General features: G+C 43.2%; 1 long non-coding RNA gene across 4 annotated transcripts in view; it reads right to left on the minus strand.

The window, feature by feature from the left end:
* LOC135184324 (uncharacterized) overlaps nt 1–21,525 on the minus strand; it is a 413,331-nt gene that overhangs the window by 100,393 nt on the left and 291,413 nt on the right. The window contains exon 8 of one of the 4 annotated variants that reach the window (XR_010305976.1): nt 12,983–14,314. The exons of the other annotated variants lie outside the window; for them this stretch is intronic. This is a non-coding gene — a long non-coding RNA (uncharacterized LOC135184324). Of the gene's footprint in view, nt 1–12,982; nt 14,315–21,525 lie in introns of those variants that run through there. 4 annotated transcript variants of the gene reach the window in all.

Below are 21,525 nucleotides of genomic sequence, written 5' to 3' on the forward strand. Positions count from 1 at the left end.
AATATCTGGGTCTTGTTTTCTCCTATTAGTCAAACTCCACTTCCAAGGTATAGAGCAGCCCTTCCAGTGTTAAAATGTGCAAGCCTTGGGCTCCTCCCCATAGAATCAACCAGGTTGGAAGAGACCTCAAAGATCATCCAGTCCAACCTACCACCCAGCCCTGTCCAATCAACTAGACCATGGCACTGAGTGTCTCATCCAGTGAACTTGTTCCCCCACTTACACAATCTTAACCCAGGCAATGTCTCTTCATGGAGCCAACCCCAGAGAATCCATCTATGAAACTGTTTGTTGAGCTGAAGGACTTCCCTGCCTCCGCACAAAGGGCTGGATCTCTTTGCCTGAGACGTTAGCAGACCTTGTCACTAAGCACATTTCATAACAAGCATGTCCATTCACTGAAAGATCCCCTCGGCTTCCCCTCGGAGCCAGGTGTTTCCTGACAATACCTATTGTCCTGCCTGGCTGGTGGCAACTCGCTCTGTGACACCTACTGTAGGGCTCTCATTGCTGCGTTTGTCAGAACATAATCTGCTTCCACGCACACTTTTCTCACAGTGAGAAAGTATCTCCCATCTGGCCAGAATCAACCTTCCTTTCCTTTCTCACCAACGCTGCCAGATAACAACAGGCTCATCCTCCTGCAACCAGAGCCTGCGGCTGCATTCTCCAACCAGAGCAGGACTGTCGCCAACTCAACATCATGAGCAGCAGCACGCTGTGAGACAAACAGGGACATTATTCCAAGTTTCAGCTTCCTCTTCCCTTTCATGGTACACTGTCTGCTTAGTTCATCAAGGCAGAGAGCAATAAGCAGTCCAAAAACGTGTGCCAGCATCCTTCCAGTGCACATTAAAACCAAGTGTCTCAGCTATCTGCACTAAATTAACTCACATGCACTGCACAGAGCATTAACCGTTTTACTGCACTGGGGTGGACAGGGCAGGGTATGCTCTGCTCTCTGGAGCTAGGCCACAGCTGGAGAAGTCTTTCACACATCCCAGCCCTCCACGGACAACAGAATGCTGCACCTGCCTCTCAACAGCACGGCCTTTGCTTGGCACTTTGGGACACTGCTGGGGCTGGGTTTCACCTCAGAAGGGTGGTTGTGCTGTCAGGGCTAGTGGAGAAGGCTACTGCACAGCCCCAGAGGTTTCAGTGGCATTCAGCCACTGCAGTGAAGGTGGGATGCCTCCGTGGGCAGGCACCAGCAGACAGTGCCCACCCTTCTCTTGTCCCAGGGTGGGAGCAGGCACAGGCTGTTGGCACCACTGTGCCTAGCTCTCCAAACACCCATATGTCAATATGAGACTGCTCTAATTCACATCAGGGAAGACAAACTCCCTTTAATGAACACTGTTGCTGAACAACCTTTGGGCATCGGGCGCTTGATCCAGAACAAGGGAATGTCAGTTTTCTTCCACATAAAACAAAATGGAATTTTAAGTCGACCATATCTGCATCCCATCTTGTGAAAGTGCCAGGAAAAAAAATCCTTAAATGTCTTGGTTTTATCTTTGCAAATATGGTACCTTTCTCAACTTTTTAAAGTTTTCCCTTGGTTAAAAAGGGGCTGCTTTATTTTCTTCTGATTTGTTTTTTGTTCCTGCCAATTGTGTAAAACAGAACATATTTGGGGAGGAATGAATTAAATTTTACAAAAGCTCTTCTAATAATATATTAAAAAAAAAAAAAAACCCAAAGAATAAGAAGTATTTGCCCAGTAGATGAACTGTAAATGTTATCAGGCAAAGTAAACATTCCAACTGTAATTGTTATTGTAGATGGATGAACACATAAATATGGAAACACTAAAAAATGGTGTAACACAGAAACAAAATGCAATGGACTGAGGAAAGAATGCAACATGCAGCAGGCTGGGCAAAAGCAGTTCAGAAAGGTTAAATAGCTAACAAGAGCACTCAAGAAGAGAGCTTTCTAATGTGGCACCAGCTCCATGGACACTGATGCAAACATCGGTCACCTATTCACCCCCTGGGATTTTGTTGACCCTGCGTATGAACCCAAAGGGAAATACTCCTGTCCCCTACATCCAACACTGATCTATGTGCCCTTCTTAGGAGTTTAGCATACATCAGGAAAGAACTTTTGAAGTCCTTCTCCCAAATGTCCTCATGTACTATGCTTTGGCTAACAGAATGTGTGGTGTTGGAGAACACAACCCCTTTGGAAACCAGAGGACATACCCCAGGAATGCACCAGAAGTGCTGCAATCACCAAAGAGCTCTTGCTGTGTGCAAACGCTGTGAACTCAGCACAGAGTGTTCTGCTCCTGGCTGCACGAAGTGCTGTGCTGTAAGTACTGAAGACCTGAGTTGGACTACAGAGTCTACCTGGAGGCCTGTATCTAGTGGAGTCCCTCAGGTATCAGTGCTGGGACCAGTACTGTTGAATGTATTCATCAATGGCTGCAGGTCTGCTGATGAGACAAACCTAGAAGTGGCTGACACACCTGAAGGCTGTGCTGAGACCAGGCCTGCAGAGACTTGGACAGGCTGGAGAGTTTGGCCAGGAAAATGGAATGAAATCCTACAGGGAGGAGTGTAGTCTTGCATTTGATAAAAAACAACCCCATTGACCAGTATAGGCTGGGACCTGATCTGTAAGAGAGCAGCTCTGGGAAAAGGACCTGGAAGTCCTGGTGGACAACAGGATGACCATGAGCCACCAATATGCCCTAGTGGCCAAGAAGGCCAATGGCATCCTGGGGTGTATTACAAGGGCTGTGGTTAATAAGTCCATAGAGGTCTCCTCCCCCTCTACTCTGCTGAGGCTGCACTTCATATATTGCATCCAGTTCTCAGCCCCTCGGTTCAAGAAAGACCTCACAGAACTGCTTGAAAGAGTCCAGCACAGAGCCACGAAGATGCTGAAGGGAGTGAAACATGTCCCTTGGGAGGAAAGGCTAAGACAGCTGGGACTTTTCAGCTTGGAAAAGAGAAGAGTGACCTCACTCATGTTTATAAAGATGTGAAGGCCAGCGTTGGTAGGACAGAACCAGGCTCTGCTCAGTGATGTCCAATGATAGAGCCATAGGTGCAACCTGGAGCAGAGGAGGTTCTGCTTAAACACAAGGAAAAACTTTTTTCACTGTGAGAGCAATGGAGCACTGAACAAGCTGCCCAGACAGGTTGTGGAGTCTCCTTCTCTGGAGACATTCCAAACCAGCCTGGATGCTCTCCTGTGTGGCTTACTCTAGGTGATCTTGCTCTGGCAAGAGGGTTGGACTTGATAATCTTTTGAGATCCCTTCCAACCCCTTATATTCTGTGATTCCATGTAATTCTGTAATGGGTGGAGACTGCTCCTGAGACTTTTCCACAGGCTTCTCCAGAGAGAGAAAACAGGAATGCTGGTTACCCTCTTCTGCCACCAGAAGGACTTTTTCACTCTCATTCTTTTTCGGTGCTGGCTGTTCGGCAGCATAAATAGATGTTATAAAATCATGCTGACTGACTTCAGGAGTTTCGCATTACTGGTGTTTCCCTCAAAGCTCTGCCTTATGGAGACCCTGCACTCCTGACACGTGCCAGATAAGAATCAAAAGATGTCTTGGATTGTTTGACAGATACAGCCGTATGTACAGTGAGAAAGCACCAGCTGTCCCGCTCTGATGCTCTCCAAAGTCACTCTGGGCAAATTCAGGGGAAACGACGCAACCAAATCCTACCCTGCCTACAGGGCTACCACAAGAAATTCATTCTCTGCGCACTGCATTCACAGCACAAATCCCAACACCATCATCCCTCAGCTAGAGCACAGCCAGCAGTGAAGAGGCAGGACAAACAGCCTGGCTATGCCCCAGCATAACTTTCCCTTGGCAAGGACATCGAGATCACCAAAAGATGTGTTTTCCCCTCTCCCAGCCCTATTCAAACATGATTGTGGATCTAATGGATGCTTTGCTCTCTCCCTCACTGCTGTTTTGGCACTGCACATACAAGTGGCCTGCTGGTCCCAAAAAATCAGACCAGTTCTTCCCTTTCCAAATGCTCTAGATCCCTCATGGGGATGTCAATGACAACAATGCACTTCTCTCATTATCTTCAGCTCACCAACTTGCTCAGCTGAAATCAGGCTGTAATTTAAGGGAAGGAATGGTATCTTGAGCCTAGCATTTTTAAAAAGCTTCCCTTTGTTTTGCCAGAATCCCACTGATACTTGCATTCCTGGTTGCCTCCTGTACAATGAATTGCAAGCACAAATATTGGCCCTTAGCTGATCTGATCCTCAATCATAAAAAAGCTGTCTCAGAGCTAACGTCTGCACCCACGGTTCATTAGCAGGCAGGGGGAAAAAAAGGCTTCTGAGAAATAGGAAGGCTGGCCCTCTGCTCATCTGAAAATTTATCTCTGAATATTCAGTACAACCTCAGTCATTAGTTTCCAAAGTCACATACAGAGCAGATAGATGTCAAATCAATATCAAGATAGATAACTTCTTATCAGGAGGAACGGATACTGAGAAACAGCCTCTATGTGATGGTATCATTTCATTAGGTTAGCTATCAACAACCAGTGCCATATGTGACAATCTCACACAGCCCTGAAAAAAGCCTGAGAGATAATAGCATGCTTTATAGCTTAATTCTCTGCACCAGTTAATTATATGGCACATTAAATCTACCTCAAAATAAACAAATATTGCAATTATAGTTAGAAAAAAATCTACATCATTCTCATCAGATAAAGTCTGACTGGGGAGCTGGATATACTTGGACATGTAAATGAAGGTGTAAGTCCTAAAAATGGATATTTAGATGACTTGACATTTAAAAACTGTTGTGTTGGATAGCATTAAGTTATTACTCCTCTTTAGGAAAAACGTCTTTCCATTTTTTACTGTATTTTATCTATATTCAAGTGCTTTGCATACCTATGATTTCCTTGGCAAGTTTTAGATGCATTTCTCTCACTCTCACATCATATGGAGCATGGAATAAGATGTAACTGAATTAATTTCATCCCTGTGATGGATTATTAGTATGCAAATCTAATGGATCCCCTAGTGTTCCTTTGCTATCATACTACCCCTTGCTTACAAAGGATTGCAAAACTTTCATTATGTCTGCCAATCAGGCAAACATCGAGTCAGCTAGTTCGTCTTTTCTCTCTCTCTCTCAGTGGCTCTGTTTATATCAGATAGATGTTGGACAATCCTCTGAAGAGCAACAACTAAAATACCCACCTCCTTCCAGCAGCAAAGACCTCTGAAATCAGATTCATGAGAACTCTTCTGGCCCACCTCTGCTGGAGAGTTTGCATTATGGGCTGTATCACAATATGCTCTCTATCCTGCCTTCCCTTCTCCCAGAGTAAATAAACCCAACTAATTAGGTTAAGGGATAACTATGAGTAATGTCACAGCTGCCGAGAGTGACACTCAGAGAGGAACCATGGAATAACTCAAGCATTTGAAGGAGTACAGAAGCAAGTGCTCTACAATAACCCACCATATATCAAAATAATAAGAGGAGACAGAATTTGGCAATGGTGAGGACATGGCAATATTGACATACAGAGAGATGTCCAACATAAATATTTCGAGATCTTTTATCAACAGTTTCTAAACATAACAGGAATGTGCACGAACTGCAGCAGCTCAGTTCCAAACAGCACCATGCTAGAGATGACGAGATTTCAGAGTTAGATTGTGAGTGGGGTGGAGAAGAAAAGAGGGGGGGAAAATGGTTTGCAGCTTAGCAGGTCACTTTCAAACCAGCAGCATTGGTGCCAAATGGAGCTTTCTAATTACTTTTATTTTCCTGCTGAAATTGCAAGAGAAGCACAAAAAAGCTCCACAGTGCTGGGGTGATTCACATGTTTCTGGAAGCTACAGCCCTGGAAGCTACAGCCCAGGCAATCCCTCCCTGGCACTGTGGCTGTTGTCTGTTGATGGAATTAGGGTTTAGCAGCTCCAGGCTGACCTCATGAAAAGGACTGACAGGCATTCATCCTATAGAATTGCAGTGAAGAAAAATAAAGCTTTTGCTTTTCCAACTGCACGCTTTACAAGTAGCAAAATGAAGTTCTTCTTCCATAATCACTGCTAAGTTAACCGAAGTTGTTGATTATTGTGATATTCAGGCCATTTCTCTAGGTGAGCATGTTTGGAAAGATCTAAATTAAAATAATTAACTGGTTTAAGCTGTTCTCCTTCCCTCTCTTTCTGAAAGCACATGCTTGAATGTGTGAAAACAGTCTGAGCCAACACAAAGTTATTCATTCTCCAGACAGCCTACCTACTGCCACACTGAAAAATCTCATTTGACAATTCTGCACACCTCTCTTCTACTATTGGGTCTTTCCCAACTTCTGTCCAGCTTTCTCTAAGACACACTGACAGAGATTTTACAGACAAAAATATTTCTATTTTCTATTTCTTTTCATGTTTACCATCAAATTCCTGAAAGTGGCTCCTTGGAGCCACAAGATCACAGGATATTAGGGGTTGGAAGGGACCCAAGCAGAGCACTGAGTCCAACCTCCCTGCCAGAGCAGGACCACACAATCTAACACGGATCACAGAGGAATGCATCCAGGCAGGCCTTGAAAGTCTCCAGAGAAGGAGACTTCACAACCTCTCTGGGAAGCCTGTGCCAGTGCTCTGTGATGCTTACAGTAAAGTTCCCCTTTCTGTTGACGTGGAATCTCCTATGCAGCAACTTACACCCATTGCTCCTTGTCCTATCATAGGGAGCAAGTGAGAAGAGCCTGTCTCCCCTCCTGACCAGCTCTCAGGTGTTTATAAACATTTATCAAATCCCCTTTAAGTCTCCTCCAGACTAAAAAGCCCCAGGTCCCTCAGCCTCTCATCATAAGCCATGCCCTCCAGTCCCCTAATCATCCTCCTAGCCCTCCGCTGGACCCTCTCCAGCAGATCTCTGACCCTCTTAAACTGAGAAGCCCAAAACTGAACACAATATTCAAGATGATGTCTCACCAGAGTAGAGGGGAAGGAGAACCTCCCTTGATCAGCTGAACACACTCTTAGTATACTCCAAGATCCCAATGGCCTTCCTGGCCACAAGGTCTCATTGCTGTCCCATAATTAACTTGTTATCCACCAGAACTGGATCCTACTGAGCAGAAAGGCAGGAGCCACCTGCTACAGTTCAGCTTGGTCAAGGCTTGGTCAATCCTCAGAAAGGCAAGATAGAGCCTACTGCCTTGTTTGACCTTCTGACCAGGCATTTAATCTATACCCACCATCAAAGTGACTCAAGGGATTGTTGCAGTGACCATCAAATTGCCACCAAAACCAGCTTGGAAAACGAATTAACACTGCCTTCCCTAACTGCATCAGGAGCAGCTGAGTTGTATCGCATTAAATATTTGTCTACTACAAGTTGCATTCTTCACCTCTTTTTTAATCTGATGAGGAAATTCTCACAGTTTTCAAAATTTTATATACCCTGCCTTTGGGATTTGCTCTACACAGAGCATACAGAAAACTATTATTCTGGCTTGTACTTTCAAAGAGGGTTGAAGATCTGCGAAAAAGACTATTGCCTCAGCATCTTTTATCCATACTTTCATCCCCAGCAGAGTGCAAGATATTAGAGTTTAATTCCATTAGGTGACCCACCAGAAAGATACTGGAAACATCCCAAGGCCTGGTTGTTTAAAGGCGAAGCAGAAAGCTTGCTGGCACCGAGCTGGAGATGAAGGTCAGTTAAGCATTGTGAGATTCTGTCACCATACAGGTTGAGCTTCCTGGTAACTACTTTTAAAGACATGAATACTTCTGTCACTGCAGTGATTATGAAAATCCCACCTCTCGGTGCAAATTCTCTTAGTGACTTCTCCTTTAGGGTTTTCAGTGAGCCTTCTAAAATGAATCCATAGCCCATGTCCCCTTGCTCACTTGGGATGAAGTTGATGCTAATTTATCGACAGTGTGAGGTGATGTTAGCACCGATTTGCTTTTCCCCAGATCCTTATCTGGTCCCTTCTACATCTTCATTAACAATTCCCCATTAGGAACAGAAAGGACATCCATCACCTATTTGGGTATCCCCTTACTAAGGCACTCCCTTCAGAGCTAGCACCCCAATCCTGAGAACTTTTCAAGGTGGTTACTAAACCTGCCTCCCACTTCTGCTCTAACTGCATCCTGTCATAGAATCATAGAATCAACCAGGTTGGAAGAGACACCTCCAAGATCATCCAGTCCAACCTATCACCCAGCCCTATCCAGTCAACTAGACCATGGCACTAAGTGCCTCATCCAGTCTTTTCTCGAACACCTCCAGGGACAGTGCCTCCACCACCTCCCTGGGCAGCCCATTCCAATGGAAATCACTCTCTCTGCCAACAACTTCCTCCTAACATCCAGCCTAGACCTACCCCGGCACAACTTGAGACTGTGTCCCCTTCTTCTATTGCTGGTTACCTGGGAGAAGAGGCCACCCCCCACCTGGCTACAATGCCCCTTCAGGTAGTTGTAGACAGTAATAAGATCACCCCTGAGCCTCCTCTTCTCCAGGCTAAACAGGCCCAGCTCCCTCAGCCTCTCCTCATAGGGTTTGTGTTCCAGGCCCTTCACCAGCTTTGTTGCCCTTCTCTGGACATGTTCCAGCACCTCAACATCTTTCTTGAATTGAGGGGCCCAGAACTAGACACAGTACTCAAGGTGTGGCCTGACCAGTGCTGAGTACAGGGGAAGAATAACCTCCCTTGTCCTACTGGCCACACTGTTCCTGATGCAGGCCAGGATGCCAAAGTGGGGATGGCCACTAGTCCTCCCTCTTTCCAAGGGGTCTGGCCCTGCAGTTCAACACACAGCTTAACCAGTCAGAGACCAGAGTGTATGCCCATCTTTCACAGGCAGTAACATACTGGGACCCCTACAGCCCTGGGCCTCACCTCCAGCAAGCTTCACTCTGTCTCCCCAGGTGAGAGAGACTCCACACATACTCAGTCGCAGACTCCTCAGGGAGCTGGCTGCACCTTTCCTGTAATTCTGCCAGTTCAGTCACACCACAGGGCATCTCCTTTGCCATGATCTTTGGCACATCCTCACTGCTCTTGTTGTACTGAAGCTCAGTTTTAAGAAAACAACAAAGCTGAGGAGTTAGTCTATTTCCCTGCTTAGGTTTTGCTTCTTCCACTCCAGGCCAGGGATAATGACAAGCCACTTCCTGAGCAATAAAATCATCTCTTTAGCCATAACATTGAGTCTGCTGTCAGTCTCAAGGTCCCCTTGCCACAACTTGCCTAGTCAAGTGCAGCTCTTGCTCCCTAATGAAAGCACAGCTCAGCTGGCTCTGTAGGCCATCTGCAATCATCTCAACTCAGAGCCGCATTACCCACTCAGTTTCAAGCTTTGCCTGCAAGTCCTCAACCAATTCCTGTAATGCCCTCTTCTTCTCCTCTCTGTTTCATCTACAACACACCTATTTTCCTGTGCTGCCATCAGCACTGCCCCTAAAACAGCAAAGATCACCGCTCTTAACTTCTCTAACAGGAGGGAGCAGATAAAAATCAAGCTGAACCTGGGCAATCATAATCAATTGGCAGGAAAGTTGTGCTCAGCTGATTGAACCCCTTCCTTTTCTCAAGCCCCTCCAGGGAAACTAAAAATAAAACTATCAAACTCCATTTGTAGGGCCTGCAAGCCGAAAACTGCCAAATCCCCTTTGTAGGGGGCTGCAAGCCAAAACTGCTGATCCCCAGTCCATGGGGTCACAAACAAGACAAAAAGGTGCAGGAGACTTTTCCCTCTTCTCCAGTATCACTTCTCCCCTGAGAAAAACCTCAGAGGCCTAAGTCTCAACAGCAACTTTCCTCTAGCAAGGGTATCCTGTCAACAACAATGATTAAAACGTCATGACCTAGTATCCTGAGCCAACCCTGAGCAGCAGGAGAGGTTGTGCTATTTACTTGCTTATTCAAGCCTACAACAGTGCTCCATTTGTGAGGTGTGTTCGTCAGGCCTTTAAATTCCAACACATTTTCAAGAAATGTCATGAGGAAAAATATCCATGGCTCTAATTTTAAAAATGAAATCAGCATCACACAGACGAAGCTCAACAGAGTGGTTCCCGGTGTAAAACTGACTTTGTGTTGGTTTAACTGGGCTGTAGGAAACTTGTGCTTTTAAATAAGAATTCTGTTAATTGTGCAAGTTGAGAGATGCTTCATTTGCATCCAAAACAGTCAGTTGGCAAGAAAGCTTGGAAACTGTGCCAGATCTAAAGGTGTTACCATGACGGTAAGAAGAATTGGTTTAAGAAACCATTTATTTGATGAAATTGGAGGATCCTCAACTTCATAAATCAATTCCCAAATTGCAGGAAAAAAATATTACCTTTTAAATGCTCCTAATTGTTATTCATTATTCTGGGCCCTCTAAACCTCACCAGAGTGGTTTATTGATGATGTAGTCTTCAAAGAACATTATTCAGGCAATGGAAAGGAGGAAAAAAATTTAAAAGGGAAAAAAATGAAAAGAAAAAGAGGGGGAAAAAAAAGTACTGCCCCAGAATAATGAATTACAGTGGCTAACATTGAGAAATTTTAGTTTGTTTGCTTTAGGCTAATTTAACAAATAAGACGTTTGGTTTTTTCCTTTCTCTTTTTCTTGAAGTCAGTTTAAAAAGAAACAAATTAATTTAAACAGAAAAAAAAAAAAAAAAGCAGTGAGATTATACAGAATTACTGTGTTCTAGTGTTTAGCCTAACTCTTGTAACACCTAATCTGTCAATACAAGGCAAGCTTTGCTTGCTGGAAGTCTCTTAACTGCAAGTTTTGTATTCTTGGGAGTCATTGAGGGCTTAAAAGCTGAGGTGACACCTCAGTTCCATGGACATCACAGACAGCTTTGGCACTGGCCACGACAAATCCAGGTTTTGACATGGTGCCTTAAAATTGCAGGGTTTTTTTGACTGCAGAATTTCTACTAAGTCAGGGGAAGTTCAATGTGCACATTAGACCTGATTTAGTGAAGGACTTCAGTGTGCCTAATGCTAAGCATGCAAATCGTCTCATTCATTCCACTGGGACTAATTCACTGGGTAAAATATTGGCTCCAATAAAAGTATAATTCCCATTTAGGGTGTTTCTTTAGAGCCAATTCCTCCACAGGACAAAAGCAGATGGAGATGCCAGGCAGACATTGCTGAGAAACTGGGATCAGGCAAAAAAGCATCATATAAAAAAAGAAGGGAATAAAATCACACTGGGGGAAAGTTCAGAAGAATAGTCTGCAGAAAAGTCTGAGAGGGCATCTCACAATAGAGGAAAAGTACTATGAAAGAGTGAGAAAAACAGAATTCTGCATGGGCCTAAAGCAAGCCTTCTTGAAGAAGTGTATTTTTCTGTCCTGAGGCAATGGGCAGAGACACTCACTGTGGTAGCAACTATATTTACAAAGGCCCTCAATATTTTACATCTAAATAGATGAGACAACAAAGAAAAAAATAAGAGGAAAAAACTTCCAAACCCTATGACCCTCTCCATGTTACAAAATGAACTGCAGAGCCACCTCCAGCTCTGGACCACAAAACAAAAGCTCAAGCCTTGCAACTCGGTGGTCTCCATTGCCCTTGCCTGGTGACAAGGTTTGTGTGGAGGCCGGCTGGGGAACAGCTAGGGAATAGGAGAGGAGGAGCAGAAAGGATGGACGTGGCTGCCCTGCCCAGGCCATTGGAGAAATGGTCAGGCAGGCAGCAGAGGCTATGCCACAGGGCTGCAGCTCCATCTCTGGCCCATTCCATCGCACAGCGTTACAGGCACGGCTGGGTGGGAATCATCTGCCCAGGGGACTGAGCAAGTATACAGGCCTGGCAGGCACCATGCCTAAATCTCTCAAATCCCATCCTCAGGCTGTCTATTCTCTTGGATAAAGAAAGGCAGAGGGGTGGGGGGGAGAGGGAAAGAGAAACACAAAAAGGTAGTTGTTTTCCTTTACATGCAGACCATGGGAGGAGATGTGCTCCTGACAGACACTACAAGCTGCTGAACTCAACACTGTTTCAGCAAATGCTTTGAAGCACGAGTGCATAACACACTGAAGATCAGTTATTGGTGTGTTTGTGAATAACACTTGCACAGTTACATTTCTACCACAGCTAGCTTCTCATGATGAGCCCCTTTTTAGGGCTACAATCCAAAAAGAACAGCTCTGCCAGGGAGCATACCGGTATCTCATCTGTTTGACTGGTATTAACAGATTAACAGTTAATTGTAGGTCTTCATTAAGGAGAAAAATTCCCGTGTCTGAAATTAACTGGAAAATAAATCCCTGACTTTTGAAGGCTGTTTTCAGTGTAGTGGGTTCTGCACACAGGATGCTGGATTTGAAATCAGTTACAGCTTCTCAGCCTTGTTCTGCTTACTGCTGTGGACACAGCCTTCCTAACTTTATGTGAGGACAAACCCCATTTAACAGAAAGGGTAACCATGAAAAGTGTTTATCCTCAGTGCAGCTAATACTGCATTTCTAATGAAGCCATGAAGATGCTATCAGCACACGTTAATCCCAAAGAAGAGTCCAGAGATGGAAGACTTAGGGGAGAAATGCAAAATACTTCAACAAAACACAGGTCTCCAACAGCAGGATAGAAAAGAACCAAAGTGACAAAATTCCATCAGCCAGTAGGATGGGGGAAAGTAGATGCAGCACATTGAGAAGAAGGGAAAAAAATCCATGCCAGGCACAGATTGAAGCAGCATTCTCAGAAGCAGGAAGTTTACGTGGAATTTAAAAGGAGTTCCAAGTGATTCAAAACTGGAACCTAGCAAAACAAAATATTTAGCAAAGGATATTATCTGTAATTAAAACAATGAAAAGATGAAAGGAAGGTAGTTCCTCACTCTTCTCTTTCAGGACGAAATGTTTGTGAATCCTTCCTTGGCTTTCCTGAAAAAGCCAGCAAAGCAACAAATTGGGATTCTTCTGGGTGGAGTTCATCATTAATTAATATATCAGGTAGGTTCTAACCACAGGTTTGTCTGTCTTTAAATTACAGGGAAGCTCTTGTTCCTTGCATTGGAACAAAGACTGAGATAAACATAAATTCAAGAATCAGATGTATCTCAGAGTGGTCTCAGGAAAAGATTTGTGGGTTTGTGCATTCAGAGACACAGGTTACAATCCAAGTAATTGTAGCCATACAAAGGAAGAAAATGACCACTGCAGAATGGGAAACAATTTTTAGTGCAGCTCATTCAGTGCCCGATACAATACAGAGGTACAGAAATGAAACCAAACATAGGATACAAGCAGCCCAAGAGAGACATGCCAAGACCAGGATTCCTCAAGCTGAAATCCCAAGCCCTGATTCAATTCAGGTCTCAATGGCAATGCATTTTAAACACTGACTGCTTATATTTTAACGTCAAATGATGGTTTCAGGAGATCCAGACTTATTTAGGACATGCGAGAAGAAGAAAAAAAAAAAAGGGGAGATAGAAAAGAATTCCAACAAAATCAAACAGCTTTGACACTGCTCAGTGGTTTGTTGTTGTTGGTTTTTTTTTCCTTTTAAATACAAACAAAACCAAACTAAAACCAAAAGCAACCCAACAATAGTCTGCTTTCTTTCACTTGCATTAGAAAATTTACCCTGGGACAGATTTCAGAAGCATTAGTGCACAACAAGAGAAGGTGAGAGGGGCACTGTTCCATTAATTTTCTGGTTTGCCCCTTTGTTCTGTCTGCAGCAATCTAAACAGAACTAATTCTGATGTTCCAGTGTGTGTTGTCTGCCTCTAAGTGAGAGCAAAACAAAAGCAGCATTAAACTGAACTATGTGGTCATCCACACACCATACTGGTTTGGATGGCTTTCTGTCTATGTGGCTTTTTGTATTAGAGCTTGTATCAATGGCCTCCTTGTTGTCTGTTGAGCCCCCATGGGGTTACATGAGTGCTATCTCAATTCAATAGCTTTTCTCTCAACCATTGTCTTTTAATATAGGTTTATAGTCCTCAAGGATATATGCTGCATTACAATTAGTCATAATGTCCAGCAGTTACTGAGGCTTATTTGCAACACAGAGTTTATAGCCCTTTGTAAAGCTGACAAAGACATACTTGTTGAGAGCTGTACACAAAAGGCAAATACAATGTATGAATTTCTCGGTAATATAAAGGATGAAAATAATAGCTGGTCAGTAAACAGCTCTGTAAGAGAGAAAGCAGCATCTCCTCTTCCGTCTCCTTTGGCGCCTGCTCCTGGCTTTCTCAAATCAATGCATCTCACCTAATTTTAAAGTGGTATCTTGCAGAAACAGGAAAAGGTGAGTCTAGCGTGCATGCGTTCAGCTCTGCTTTCCACTACGCTATCGCTGAAAAGAAACAAAGTGGCAGGAATTACGTTTTACACCCTGTGCTGGAGGTCTCCGTCATGTCTCAAGTTCAAAAACGTGTTGCAAGTCCTCTTGTCAGGGCTCAATGTGATTTGACTTGCAAAGAAAAGGAACAGCGACTGCAAGGTGACAAAATGAAGTTAGTGGAATAACAAAAGCTTTCCCCACCTCAGCAGTCTCAGGCTATGCTGCTCCATGAACAGCTCCACCTCTGCATCTACACCACCCAGCATGCGTGGTCCGGGGGGACACAGGGACCCAGATGGACACAATGCAACCTCTCTTAGCAAAAGCATCTGCAGGATTTCCAAGCACAGCAGCATCACTAACCTGTGTCCCTGCAAACTACCTCTGAGACCCATTAACCACTCCTGCATGACCAGTGAGCAGTTTCAGCAGGAGCTGTGCTTGGCCTCAGTGACAGCAGTACACACACAAGCATGTGCCTCAGAGGAGCTGCACACTACAGCAAGGTGAGGCAAAGCTCTCCTGTCCATGCACCCCTCCGCAAAGGACAGGTGCTGGAAAGGCATCCTTCATCACCATGAAATGCATGGATAAGCAGGAATGGAGGGCCAGAGCCTTAATTGCTTTACAAAATATAAATTCAGTTGGAAAAGTGCCATCTGGACTGTAACGCTGAGGAGTAAAGTGAGATCTGATTGAGAAGCAAAGAGGGAGGCAGCAGAGTCTGCACTCCATTCACTGCAGGAAAATAATAAACTTTGTATTTAAAATATTTGGGCAAGACACCACGGTTGTGACAGGATCCAAGATAGAACAAACAGCCCAAATGTCTCCAACTCCTCGGCCTCTTCTCACCCCTTCATTCACCTCCTGCACTTCTCCAAAGAGTCTGAATTTGGGGAAAGTTCACACAAACACAGCTCAAATCTACAAAGTTTAGACAGATGTGGGAAAGCAAGCTCCTAACACCTCTGAAGCATAGGGAAGTTCTGCTGTTTCAGAATCAAAAGGCATGGTTCAGATCAGACTTGGCAGTCACAAGAAATTTTGCATCCAGAGGCTTGCAATAAAGCAAACCCAAACCATGCTCCGTTGTTCTCTGTCCTCTAGTTAAGAGCTCAGCAACACTGACAGCAAACTAGACACGTGGGCAAAAAGTGATCACCTTCACCCTGACAATGAAAAAAAGAGCAAACTCATTGCTACAAGAGAAAATAAAGTATCATCTGTGAGTGGTTATTAATCAGGGGGATCCACTCCAGCCAGAGGATTTTGCTACTAGAAGCTGCAAACTCTAAAAACAACGACCCTTCACATATCTGCATCTGTGTCCCAGGACAAGATATCTCCATCACTTATCATGAAGCCAAAATAACTATGCTTATATTTATTTCCTTCTCTTGAGTTTCACAGTGCTTTAGAGAATTCCTTGGATGCAAATCTTAGCTCATTAGCTGATGAAGATTTTTTTTCTGCTGTCTCATGGCTCCTTTTCAGAAATAGTTTTTCAAACCAGCTTGCCAACTCTCTGGGTCCTGCCATTAGGTAAGGTTTTTCTTTAAGAAATCACCTCTTCCTTCCCCAGAGCTACATCTGGGTTTTGTGCTCCTCCATGACTTTTTTCAATGCATGTTTAATCTCCTTGCTTCTGTCCAAGAAGTTATCAAAGTCCTTATTTTTCTCCCCTGACATTATGTGAGAATATCTGTACTCCTGACTCATTGTTCAGAATCCAGGCTTTAAGATGAGTGACTCTCCGTGGCCATTATACCAAAGTACGTGACAGACCTTGTGAGAAAATGATGGATTCACTATCTGCAGCAATACAAGATGCTACCATTTTTTATAACAGTGACTTCATAACTTCAACCAGAATTCATAAATTGTACTTAAGACCCCCACCTCCAGACAGGTTAAGGTCCTCAAGGAATTGTCGCATCTCTAAGGCATTAAATCCATTTCTCATTCACCAAGTAGCTGGGTGGGTATTAGCACAGAAAACCTGTGTCAGCTTTGCAGAATCAAAGAAGAGTAATGATTGCTTTTGGACTCCACATGAATGTTTGCCAATGTACCTTTGAACATGACTTTAATATCACAGCTAATTTTGTTCCAAGGCAGATGTATGTGTTCAATGACTCTTCGTACTAAAATAAAATCTTTCCCTGGTGAAAACATTTACTTTTCAATGAATTCAAACAGATAAATAACAAGGACATCAGTTCAGGATATAACCTCTCTCCTGTGTGTTCGAGGGAACACAACTTTTTATTTGATCCTAACCTTTGAGGGCTGAAAACATTCTCTTAGCACTTAAATAGCAACATCATCTATTAGCTTTTCAGCCCAGAAAAGCTTTCACGGGGAATTGTAAATCACTGTTCCCTACAAGCCATGTGCTATAGGAACTTTAGTCTGAAAAACTCCTGACAAATTGCTTGCTCCTTAGATATTCATTGTGTAGACCTAGATCAGCTGTAGAAAATCCTTTTTTTTCCCCACACATGCCAACCTTCTATATTTCAAATTTAAAGCCCAGAATAGCAACAAGACATGTCACTTTATAGATTATCTTCCTGTTCTCTGCTTTCTCTGGCAAATATTAGCAGTGTGCCTTTGACACTGTCTCCCATGACATTTTAGTGAGCAAGCTGAGGCAGTGGGGGATGGAAGAGTGGACAGTGAGGTGGGTTAGGAACTGGTTGCAAGGTACAGTTCAGAGGGTGGTGATCAATGGTCCCAAGTCCGTCTGGAGAACTGGGTGTAAATTGCAGCAAAAGAGGTTTCAACACAAGGGGGAACTTCTTTACTGTTAAGGGTCACAGAGCACTGGAATAGGCTTCCCAGAGAGGTTGTGGAGTCTCCTTCTCTGGAGCCTTTCAAGGCCTGTCTGGATGTGTTCCTCTGTTATCTGTGTTAGATAGTATTGTCCTGCTCTAATAGGGGGGTTGGACTCGATGCTCTCCTTAGGGACACCCTCAGGGGTCCCTTCCAACCCCTAAGATCCTGAGATCCTACAAACACTTGCATTTAAGTACCTTCTAGTCAGAGGTTTTGTCTTTACTTTAAAAGTTGTATGTGTGCATTAATAATAAAGCTTATGTAAATAGGGCTATCCTCACGTAAATAAGAGTATGTAAACAAAGTATATGTAAATAATAATAAAGATTTTATTTCAGACAACCAAAATTGCTATTGAAATTCAATTGAATCTAATAAATATTCACCAGGACATTTAAATCAAAGGGAAAAGAGGTGTCAAATATACCTAAGGATTTAGAAATAAAGGCGTACACATTTCGTCAGAGTACCTATAGGCCAAGTTAAACCCAGCACATAAAAAGCACTGTAGGTAACGCTTCCCTGCTTTACCCTGCAGGGACTGAGCTCAGGCTCCAGCCATATGCCCCTTCCCAGCCCACCTGCAAGATGCAGCATGCATGGTCGTGCAACCGAGATGAAATCCTTGAAAGTCACATAGAGGGGTAGTAAATTAATTTCCAGGACTTTTTGCAGCCTGCCATACTCCATTCCTGCACACACCCTTTAAGGAAAGGTGAAACACAATTTGCATCCCTCGTGGCTGCTTACCCTTACAATAAGGAGAGGTAAGAAGGGGCAGACTGTCCTCTGAGAAATGAAATAATCTGTTATGAGTGCCTTACTCATTACAGTGAATCAAAGAGAACTGAGATGCAAAGAGCTTCAAAAAGCTTAACAGGGTCAGTTCTAATAACTGACCAAAGTTCAAAACTTTTTGCTCCACTTCCCTTTTCTTTGTCCTCTCTTCATATATTTGCATCTCTGGGTAGTGTACATATAGTTCATCTATCTCCACAGCATTTTTATGTTCTGCATATAATTTGTGCTGCTATTTTGGACATGGTCCTTTGCAAACAGATGAATTAAAAAGGCATTTCTTGCAATGCATCACAACACTGTTAACACAGTAACAAGCAGAGGTTAGGGAGAAAAAAAGCATATTTCAAAGGGGCAGAATAGACTGAACTTAAAATTCAGTCATAGGGAAATCAGGCTAAGCCTAGCAAGCATAGTCAGAATACTACAGAAGATGTCTTTTCTTTCTGCTGTTCATATAAAGACTTCTATATGCCACCATAAATTTCCAACAAACAAAATCTTCCTTTTACAGTAGTTTAAGGCAGAATGATAATACTCCCATGATTTTATCCCAACACAATCCTATGCCTCCAAAAGTATAAAGCTCTGTACCATGGCTTGCTTCAGTGGAGTGAGACTAATTTATCCTCCCTCTCCCCAAACCCGCTCTTTTTTACAGTGAAGTTCAGTTTCACTCTGTTTTTCCTATCTGCCAAAGCACAGTAAAAGTTTCTGCCATCCAAACAATGGGATTATCTGTTGTACAAGAACTATCCTTTGGGTGATAATCACAATTCGGGCTTTGGGAATAGAAAATACATCCCACAGGCGGAAGAGGAGACTATTGCCTGACTTACTCCTGATAGCACTCACTGCTGTGCACAATGAACATGAGGCTGGCCCTGCTTTCCAGCTGCTTCTTCATTTTCTCCAGCAGTGATCGGTTCCTGCTTGCTCTGTTTCCAATTCCTTTTAAGTTACCTCCCTGGATAAAGTCCTGAGCTACTTAAAATAATACCCTCCTTAATAATCCTCAAAGCTACACCACAAGTGAGCTACACATTTCTCATGTTAACTTCCAATATTCCAAGGCAATGCAAACCATGCCACTGAATGAGTGTCACCCATTTACCCAGGGTCAAAATTTAAGGCTCGTTCTGTGTTGTCACCACAACCTCACTACAGCAGATGGGGGTTTTGTTCTGGAAATCCACATAGACCAGCTTATAAAAGCTGCACAGACAAAGCTTACTGGCTGGGTGGGTATACAGCTGAAAAAAGAAAGAGTTGTCTTGAAAAAAAGACAATTTTCTTAAAAATCAAGAATGTTTGTCCTGGTGGGGAAAGATGGTTGTTCAATCTTGAAAGACAAGAGAAATGAAACAGTCACTCAGTTATGCAGACTGTTTACATCTATCATATATCACGATTTAGAATTCCTGAATAAGTCTTAAGCAAATAAAATGGATAGAAGTGCAGTGTTGCTTTTACAGCATAAGGAACTTCATATGACAGGGAATAGCCCAAGACAGGGCTGGTTTATGATCGCTGACTTCCTCCTGACACACACTGGTGAGACAGATTTGATTTTATTGCTGATTTATAAACACCCTTAAGGGAAGGAGGGTGTGTGTGAGGTGTGTTTGTGTAGATACTCTCCACTAGCAGAGAGCTGGCATCTCTTCCTCTTGAGGAAGCACTGCGCCTGAATGGCTATGCAGAAGATGCTCACAGCATCTTCCACAAATTGTGCCTGGAAATGAGAAATTCATTCTGAGAATATAATATCTTGTTCTAGTCTCTCAAATTCTATTTTGTTGCATATTAGATATTGCTCCTTGTTCTATTAAGGCACACAGCTATTAAAACCCAGAAACTATACAGTGCTCTTGGAAGATGCCAAACTCACAGACACCAAGAACGTGAATAAGGCCCTTCATTTACAGTGTAAAAGGACAAGCATTTACTAAAGGAGATTTTAAGGGCTGCAATCCTTTTACTAACGGGAGGTACTTCTGGTACTGCTTACAGTGAGTTTGCCCACTTTCTCTGAAGGAGAAGAAAGAGGAGCTTCACTGTGGTGGTCCCTGTGGAGCTGACATGCACAGCTCCACATTAGCTGTTCTTCATCCACAGACAGAGCTTTGCAAGCAGAAGCCTTAAACTTTTCTGGGAGCAAACATAACCCTGCTTTATCTCTTGTCCTTCTAATATTGTCTGGATGAGACACTGGTGTTTTGCTTTGTTGATCCCCAAGGAGAGGGTAAAGTATTAAAGGGAAAAGGGAAAAAAAACCAACAACCAGAAAAACAGATAAACATCTAAGTTTCCAACAAAACACATGGTTTGACTTAGGGAAAATTTAGACAGCAATCTCTTATAAAAATATGTATTTAAGTTTTTCTCTATATGGAATAAAAAAAAAAAACCCTCAAAGATGAGAGGGAGATATCAAATGGGAAAGTTGAAAAACATCAAAATGGTCATGGTTCACTTCAGCTCTGCATAGTGCTTCTGACACCAGCTTTGAAGAGCAAAGTTCAAGCCCTGCAAACTCAGTCTAAGATAAAACTCCCCACTCAGGGATCCCTAAGCATCTATATGACAATAAACACATCGAAGAATCTTGAAGAGCCAAAAGGAAGACGTTTTCAAGAACTGGCTTGCTTTCACATCCCTTCAGCTTTTGGTCTAGCAAGGGACAGCTGAATGACCTTGCCTCTCTCAAATGTTAGAACAAAAGCCAGACAAGCAAATGTTCTTTCCCTTCCCACAGATCAGTGTAAATCTAAACTCTGGCTAGCATTTCATAACCACTTCACCTTTCCTCTCGTTACCCAAAAGCTTAAAGCTGGACAGACTGAGGGTGGAGCACTGCATGATCTAGTCCTGCTTTTCTTAAGTTATCCTTACACTAATTTATTTTCCTTTTTGATCACAGAAACAAGAGATAAAGATATTTTCCTTCTGCCACGTATTTTCCTGCTAGCTTACTGGTTCATAAATAAATCCCTGCTCACCTCTCAGTAGTTTTATATGCTCTATTCTGAGCTACTTCAGATTTCCAGTGTAGTTTTGATCCAAAACTCATGTAAAGCTGGCAGAAACAAACTTCAAGGCACTTGGATTTCAACTGATTGAAATTAATTTCCTGGCATCTTTGCCTTGATTTATCAGCCTTGTGAAATGTCACAAATACACCTACACACATTTCTAGAAAGAAGTTTATAGAAATTATCCACAGCCTCCCTGGAGACACCCAAAACAGCACTTGCATCTGATTATGAGAATAGAACATACTCTGAATGGGGTTTTCCAGTATATGACTTAAACTCCAGAGACTCCTGTACAGGCTTAAAAAAATCTAATGAGTGAGGGCTTGAAATACACAAAGGAGTAAATATTTTGTGGGGCAGTACAGCTGGATGAGCTACAAGCTTCCTTTTTAGTCCAGTATTGCCCAATCAAGACAAAGAAACATCATCAGATCATGTTTAATAACCCATGGACAAACTAAACAGTCACCACAGCAGCCTTCATGAAATGCTTGTCATTTACTACTACATCCTTTACCCATCGGCACAGTTGGTTCCTATTGACCT

The sequence above is a fragment of the Pogoniulus pusillus genome, chromosome 20, assembly GCF_015220805.1.
Source record: "Pogoniulus pusillus isolate bPogPus1 chromosome 20, bPogPus1.pri, whole genome shotgun sequence".
Taxonomy (NCBI): Eukaryota; Metazoa; Chordata; class Aves; order Piciformes; family Lybiidae; genus Pogoniulus; species Pogoniulus pusillus.